This window comes from Mus musculus, chromosome 4 (genome assembly GCF_000001635.26).
Source record: "Mus musculus strain C57BL/6J chromosome 4, GRCm38.p6 C57BL/6J".
NCBI lineage: Eukaryota > Metazoa > Chordata > Mammalia > Rodentia > Muridae > Mus > Mus musculus.
The window spans coordinates 52,899,034-52,908,037 of record NC_000070.6 but is presented as its reverse complement, the minus strand read 5'-3'; the positions used below and the strand labels follow the sequence as shown (position 1 = coordinate 52,908,037).

Below are 9,004 nucleotides of genomic sequence, written 5' to 3'. Positions count from 1 at the left end.
AATAACGATCTTTTTACAGATCAGAAGAAAACTAAACTGAGCCTGTGATTTTAGTCACTGCTGCAGCTGTTTTTATTGTTCATATTTAGTGCCTATTCTGATTGGTAAATATGCCATAATATTTGTAAAATATTTTACCATAACTATAATTTGTTGATATTGAGTGATGCATATTAAAATTGCTAAATGCACATATAGCCTTTTGGGAATATTCATATTTAAGTTCTTAGCAGAAAATTGATTTCAGAAAATAGAAGAGAGAAGGGAGAATACAAAAGGAGGATGAAGAGGGAAAAAAGCAGAGAATTTAAATTAGTATATTCATGTCATGCACTTTCTGATTAAATTTTTACAACAATATTGAGAGTTATGTGACCTCATTGTTATGCTACAGGCAAAGATTCTAAGACTGGCAGAAGTCAACACATATTTGGATACTATAGTTAGGTTGCCTTCCTCTAAGGCTGATAGATCAGTTGGGAAATTCAAAGTCCACTTATGTAGTTGATTCAGGAAAACAATCCAGAGTATGTGAAATCATGGAAATGCTGAAGCGTGGAAGAGAGAGGGAAGGGAAAAGGAGGAAATTGATTTTAAAATTAAAATAGATCCTAGAGTTAATCTGTCAGACTGTTCCAGAGTAGATCCACAGATCTCTAAGCCTTAAGACCTTTCTTATTAATGACTTATTGTTATTTCATAAAGTGAAACTTGACAGCTTAAAAAAGGAGTTTCATTAACCTAACTCTCTAAGTTGTTTGGTCAGAGATTACATGTTACTTGTCACATGTCACATGTAACGATGCAAAATGTAGCAGTCGTGACAGCTGACACTGGTTACACCATTTCCTAGGAGGGACTGTGCAAAAGGTAAGAAACTGAGCTGTGGGCAGGCAAGCAAGGGCATGAACATGGATGCAGCCATCTCTCTCTGTTCCTGACTCTGATGTGATGGGAGCAGCTGTTTCACATTCATGCTCTGGTGTCCCCACTATGAGGAGTGGTAACACTGAACCAAATCCAATAAAACAAAACAACAACAACAACAACAACAACAACAAATCAAACCAAACCAGAATAAAAAAACCAAATCATTTATTTCTTCCCCAAGTTGTCACTTATTGTGACAGGAATAAAATTTAGACAGTCTCCCAAATACAAATTTTCATACCTTATACCTTTCATCTTGATTACTGATCAATAGTTATTGGAAGTCAGGAAAGTGTCCTAGCTAGGTTTTTTAAAGATTAATTACTTTATTTACTTTACATCTTGATTACAGTTTCACCTCTTTTCTCTCCTCCCAGTCCTTCCCTCCCACACCCCATCTGGTCCGACTTCTATTTCTCTTCAGAAAGGGGAAGGCCTGCCATGAATATCAAACAGCTTTGGCATATCAAGTTGCAGCATCTTAGTTACATTTTACTACGGATTTTCTTCAAAGCTGTTAACTGAACAAGTAGGTAAAATTTCAGGACTGTGACCAAGTACAGGCTGATTATGAAAAAAGTCATGGATAGCCTTTTCGTCGGCTTATGAGCCTGTTATAGCATCCTCTTCCTGAGAATGTTATACATACACTTGAACTTCCTAAAGGAAGTGGACAGTAAGCGTTGAGATCAAGAGCTTTATCAAACCAGAAAATGCTGGGACAAGGGTCTTTAAGGAAGAAGAGTGGATTGAAGAGTTTTTTCACCTAGTAATAGAAGCAAACCCCCTTCATTGCTAAGTCTGAATGTTCAGTTTTAAACAGTGCAAATGAGATGCTTGCCTTCATACTTGCCTTATTTACATCCACATTAAGAGCCCATGAAAACATTTTTCTTTCTGAATCTTAATGTTCATCACCTATTTTGAGTATTTAACATAATACTTTAATGGTCATGTTATATAGATATTCTCTCATGCTGGATGGTGATTTATTCAATAAACCTGGTACAAGAGACTAAGGGCCATTCATTGCCAAGGGTAATAATAGATTTCCAAGTTGAAGGCAACCAATCAACACCCAAATACTAATTCTAGGCACTCCATTGGATGCTTCAATACAAATTCTTCACACATCATGACTTTTCAGTGTATGAGCAACTCAAAGCCACCACTTCTATCCTCCTCACAGTCTTCAGGGAAGCAAGAGCACTCATTAACAGGAAAGGCAAGGAGGCTTGCTAAGGCTTGGTGTATAGAGACAGAGATCACACAATGAAGCCAGTCTAAAAACCTAAAAGGGAGTATCCTAATACTAGGAAAGAAAATTGTAGATATTTATATCAATGATAACGAATATTTTCATATAAAAGAGGAGAGCTCTGACCTGATACATTTAGTAATGCCTACAGTGGGGCAGATTAGAGGCACCAGTGGGGAGTCAATGGTTGTCAATTATCAGTGGGACGCTATAAATGTCATGGAGATTTTTCTCACCAATGGTTAATGTAGCATATTCACAATAGCTGTACTATAGAAAAAACTTAGATATCTCACAACAGATGAATAAAGAAAATATTTTATATATGTGTATATGTATACACACAATTGAATTGTTTTGATTAACTGCAAAGAGGTTGTCTGGAGGAAGATGGATGTACAGATGTACATAATGACCTTAAGCAAATTAAGCCCATTTCAGAAAGACATTTATGCTTTCTCTTATTTATAATTTCATATTTTGTGCAGATGCATAAGATAATATATGCATGTATATATGACATAAAAAATAGGGGCTGAATGGGAACAAGAATCATTAACAGAGCACAAAGGGCAAGAAGTATAGCGAAAGTCTTACATAGAGTTATATAAAAATTCAAAAGACCTAAATGACAAAAATTTAAAAAGGAATCCTCAAAAGACCAGATAGGAATTTATGTTTACTATCTATGGACATTCATTCTGCACACTAGAAATGAAGCAACCACTTTGGTGACAAATACGTTTTGGTAATTTAGAGAAGAAACCATTAAACATGAGTTGCTGAGGTGCAATTAATTTTAATAAAAACTGAAATATATGTATGTTTTGATCTACAAATTATATACATTCTGTCAACATATCTGGAAGCAGTTTAGTTAAGGATAGAAAACTACTAAATGAACTCCAAGTTCAAATATCCATGGCCCCACAATGTCACTTCACTTCATTTTTGTTCACTGATGAAGACCTATTAAGACCCTTTGCTTTAGCAACTAGTTATAACAGTTTTAAGCTCTATAAGACTTTGACCATGTAAAACAAGGTGCTTTCAAAGAGGCAGACAGCACGGGAAGCCACCATTTCCTTTCTGCTTGTTATCTCATAGCTTGGTAATCCCCTCCCACAGGAGTACAGAACAGAGTCAATATTTATACCTGAGCACAGAACATCTCAGAGGACATCATTATAAGTTTACTGACCTACTTCTGTCTGATACCAAGGTACAAATAAGTTGCACAGTGGTGGGATCCCATGTGCCTGTTAACAGTCCAAAGTCAAGCTTGTTAAAGTGCAAGGGTAACTTTTTAACATCTCTCTTCCCTCCACAAGCTTTCTGGAGGGAATCTGTGGAGTGGGGTTCCTAGGAGATTGATTCCCTCCATAGTTAAAACTAAACAAGAAAGAGTCATATGAGGTCACCATGTGGTGAGATCGCAAAATGTATTCAGTAGTCTGTGAAAATCAAGCCACCCTCCATGTATTTCCATCAGTAAGACATTCTGAAACCTGAGAACCAAGCACATCAAATCAAAACAGCACAAACAATGGGGTGATTGAGGTGTATCGCAAGACAAACAGAGCCAGAGTGAATGATTGGTAGCAAAAGGCATATACAATATTGCATTTTGTTTAGTCACATGGACTAAAGGTTTTGTCACTTTCTATTCAGTCTGTGGCACTCAAATACACTAATTATATAGCTATGAAAATATTTAAACTTATGACCCCCCCCCCAGGATATGTCAAATTATGGAAACAGTTAAATTTAATTCCTGGAAGTTAATATACAGTCCATATAATTGTTACACTTAAAAAAAAGTAATAGAGTTGCTTGGAATAAAATCTGCCCAAATTTTGGAGAGGGAAGTTCTTTTTCTTTCAATGTTTGTGCGAACCCAAGATAATTATGGGTAGCATGCAAAGAAGACTCCAGTGGTAACCCAAGATAGAGAGATAGAGTCTGTCTTAGTCATTCTATTAATGTGAAGGGATACCATGTCTAAGGCAATTACTATACAAGAAAACACTTATATGGAGACTTTGTTACACTTTCAGAGGGTTAGCCAATTATTATCATGGTGGGAAGAAGACAGGCCTGATCAGCAGGTAGAGACAGGGAGAAAGAAAGGGAGAAGGAGGAGGGAGAGTGGGAGGGAGAGGAAGAAGACTGGGCCTGGTATGGGCTTGTGAAATCTCAAAGCTCATCTTCAATGCACATTTCCTCAAACAAGGAAATAATCTATATTTCCCTAATGCGTCAATGAATCCATTATATATTTTGGTGGCAATGGTTCATTTTTGATACATTTTCTATGATTTTTTTTTGTTCCATATTGAAGCAGAATGACTTAACACATCTGTTTCATTGACAAAAACCAACTGAAAGTGATTATGTGTGGTACCAACTTGAGGCAAAACCACTCAAACACACTAGCTCATGTTCAAATATAATAATGTAGACTGTTATGGAGATGCCATCAAATGTCAATGTAGATAGAGATGCTATCAAATGTCAATAATCATGAAAAGTACTTTTAAACAATTTTATAAAGTTGGCCTGTAAAATATTTATAATGCTCATTTTAGGACTCAGATAGCTTATTAGACTTCGCTAAGCCACAGGTCAAGGCAGTAGAAAGCTCACTTATGCACATGTAACTCCAAAGCCATTCTCTTTTTAAGAGATGCATATTGTAATTTCTATATAGCTAGAAGAGCATTGAACATTTTCATTGAGTGTCTCTGTCCATAATTATGTCAAAGTTTTCAAATATCTTTCCTTATTAATTCTCAAATATACAATATCTGAAAGAAATGTCTACATTCCTCTTTTTAATAACCAATATGGAGACTGAGAAATGTGTAGTGACGTCTATGCAGCTATAGAGGTAGTGCTTGACCAATCTGTGACATCCATTTTTTTTTGACATCCATTTTTAAAAAATGATTTAGATTTAATCATTGGAAGCAAACTAAATGGAAAGCTTACAATAGAAGCGATGCGTGTCAGGTGTCAGTGCTTTTTGCAAACCGAGATGGGACAGCCTGGGGGCTGCCCCTCAACTTGATCCCTCACAAACAAAGATGTCCACAGTGTACCTGGAACTCTGTCTCATGAAAGGGGAGACTGCTGGTTCTGTGCATGGAGTCACCTTGCTCAGCACTCACTCCTGGCCAGCATCTGGGGCACTGGTTTGCCAGTTCTGATCATCACCCTTCTTCTTGTGGCCAGAGGCAATGTCATCAATCCACAGATGCAGAACTTCAGTCTCCACTGCTGTTTTGTATGTTTGTAGCTTCACAGCCAATGTCTCCCAAATACCCAGCTCTTTCATGTCCATCAAGGTACCAGTCTCATCCTTCGCACCCCAGGTCTTGCAACTCTCCTGTGTGTGCTCGGCCCGAAGGGAGCTAAGCAGATGAATAGTACTGGTTCCACAATTCTGGATCAAAGTCTGAGGGATGACCTCTACTGCCTGGGCCACAGCTCTATATGGCCATTGTTCCACACCAGTCATGGCCTTAGATTTTTCTCTCAAGGCATCGGCCACAGCCATCTCAGAGGCTCCACCACCAGGCACCAGCTGAGGGTCCAGTAGACCATTGTGGCACACTTGCATGACATCCTGGAGGTTTCGTTCTACTTCTGAGAGTATCTCTTTGCTGGCTCCTCTAAGAAGACTGGTACAGGCCTTTGGGTCTTTGTAGTAAGTGATGAAGGTAAAGTACTCATCTCCAATCTTCTTGATTTCCAGTAAGCCTGCCCTTGTACCAACATCATCTTCTCTCAGTTCCTTGGATTGGTCGACTATCCGTGCCCTACAGGCTCTAGCAATGTGATTATTGTCTGTTTTCCAGACTCTACAAATGGCTGTGACATTGGCCCGCATGAGGTAGTGCTGAGCTAAATCTGAGATGCCCTTTTCTGTGATGACTACGTCAGGTTTCAGCTGGATAATATCCTCACACAACTGCTGGATGTACTCTTCTTCCATTTGCAGGATTCAGGTGAAATCCTCCTCTCATGTAATCTCAATGTCAGTCTGGCTTTCTCCTTTCTTGTACTCCAGAGAAGAATCCAGTAGCACAATTCGAGGATTCTTAATATAGCAGCACATTCTTGGATGGGTCACATCCTTGTTAATCATAATCCACATAAGTCTTCAATGATGCCCACCCCCCTCCCCCGGTATCTTTTCTACCCTTGCATATTTCTTTTTTTATTATGTATTTTCTTTTTTCAATTCTATTTCAAATGCTATCCCCAAAGTTCCCCATACCCTCCCCCCAAAACCCCCTACCCACCTACTCCCACTTGGACCTGGCGTTCCCCTCTACTGAGGCATATAAAGTTTGCAATACCACGGGGCCTCTCTTCCCAACGATGGCTGACTAGGCCATCTTCTGCTACATATGCAGCTAGAGACACGAGCTCTGGGGGGTACTGGTTAGTTCATATTGTTGTTCCACCTATAGGGTTGCAGACCCCTTTAGCTCCTTGAGTACTTTCTCTAGCTCCTCCATTGGAGGCCCTGTGATCCATCCAATAGATGACTGTGAGCATCCACTTCTGTGTTTGCCAGGCACTGGCATAGCCTCACAAGAGACAGCTATATCAAGGTTCTTTCAGCAAAATCTTGCTGGTATACCCTTGTATATTTCTTGGTGTCAATTTTCTTTCTGTTTTTCTTCTCAAACTGCACAGTCTTAACAACATCCAGTGCAATGGTGCATGCCAAAGAGGACCACCGACTGATGACTTTTGTAGTAATAGAGCTATTGATGATGTTCAACATCATCTCATGGTTATTGACATCAACAGGGGTACTGATTTTCTCCAGAGTGCTGATCATATCATCCAGTGCCATGCGGTAAGCATTGATTACCACTGTTGGGTGCATCTGCTACTCTAGGAAATGCTCAGCCACAGACAGCATTTCTCCCGCAAGAATAATTATTGATGTGGTCACCTCTCCAACCTCTTCATCCTGGGTCCTGCTAATTTCAATCATGTACTTCGCTGCAGGATGCTGGATTTGAATCTCTTAAAGAATGGCATTGCCATCATTGGTCATCACGATGTCTCCCATTGGGTCCCAAAGCATCTTCATCATAGATTTAGGTCCTAAGCAGGTCCGGATGATGTCTGCAATTGTCTTTGCAGCATTGATATTTCCAGATTGAACTTTTCTTCCAGACTCACGCTTTGTATTCAGACTGAGCACGAGCACTAGATGATGGCCCATCATGGTGGCATGACGCAGAGTCGACTATCCAGAGCTGGGGGGAATCAGCAGACTGTGTCATCCAATTTTGATTCACTTTGCACTTCTGTCTCTCAAGTGTCAGAGATGCTTTGTTCCTGTACAAGCCAAGACAGTAGTCAGAAGCAGAATGCACAAGTAGGGGCCCTTGAATACCTCTCTGTACATAAAATTTCAAACCAGATTTTACTTTCTAGACCTGGCTCCCGGCATAAAGATTCTGAGACTAATCAGTTATTATTACATACCTAGACCATGAACTTTGGCTCATTCCCTGACTAGCTCTTAACTTATTTAACCTATATTCTATATCTACCCCTTGGTTCATTATCTCTTCTTTAGTTCTGGCCTGCTTCTTCCTTGGCACCTTCTCAACATCTCCCTCAGCATCTTCCTGAGTTCATCTACCTGCTGGCTATGTCTGTCTCCTCTCTTTTGAATCTTTCCCTACATCTCCTTTTATTTTTGTGTTATTTCCAAGAATCATCTGTCTTCCTGACAGTGTCCTACCCCTTATTTCCTGCCTCAGCTAATTGGCCATTAGGTTTTTTTTTATTGACAGGTGATGCTTATAAGATATTCTCTCTACATCTTTCACTCTTAAGATATTTTATCCAGCAATATATGGAACAGAACTGAAGGCTGGAACAAGCAAGAAACAGAAGTAGCCTATAAATTCTTGAAAAGCTGTCATGAGAAACGAGTATGTATTGATACTTTGATTCCTATAGGGAAGTATGAAGGTTAAACACATATCTGTAAACACAATAGAAAACAAAATGCATTATGATGGTTGTAATTATCCTAGTATAACTCATCTTACCTCATAAAGAACTATAGTTTGGGAAAGTAGAAGAATGGTGACCATTACTCATTCTGCAGGTACATGTCTGTCATCTTAAATGAATCAGAGATGACTCTTTATAAGAAAATATCTGCCTCTGATACCCTATCATGACAAATTTGAATATTTTGCTAGAATGATTCATTATCTTTGTGATTTTATAATTTATAACATAAGTAAATGAGAATATATTTTAAAGAAATAAAATGGGTTCTTAATCTACTTGGACTTGAGCTTTGTACAAGGTGATAAATATGGATCAATTCTATAAGCAGGCTGCCAGTTAGACCTGCACCATATGTTGAAGATACTTTTTCCCATTGTACGGTTTTGGCTTCTTTGTCAACAATCAAGTGACCCTAGGAGTGTAGGTTCATTTTTTTGGGTCTTCAATTTCATGAGCTGGAACCCATTTCTGATTCTGCTTGGATGGCCAGGAACCTGAGATTAGATAGCCCAGGGACCTAAAGGAAAAACAAATATATATGACCATGCAAAATAAAGCCCCGTACTTCATTTGTAATACACTATTACTGCTTATTTAAAAGAATGCAGCAATAAAATGTCTCCTAATAACAGTCTTCTGTATTCATAGATGCCTTGCTCAGTCATAGAGAAGCTTCCTCCTGCAGTTGTCGGGAACAAATACAGAGATCCACAACTGGACAATGTATACAGAGTGAGAGGCATAGGAACAATCAGACCT

The 9,004-nt window shown here is 38.9% G+C and overlaps 1 pseudogene; it reads right to left on the bottom strand.

Moving 5' to 3' along the window:
* Positions 1-5,157: 5,157 nt before the first annotated feature.
* On the bottom strand, positions 5,158-7,488 carry Cct3-ps1 (chaperonin containing Tcp1, subunit 3 (gamma) pseudogene 1; annotated as a pseudogene).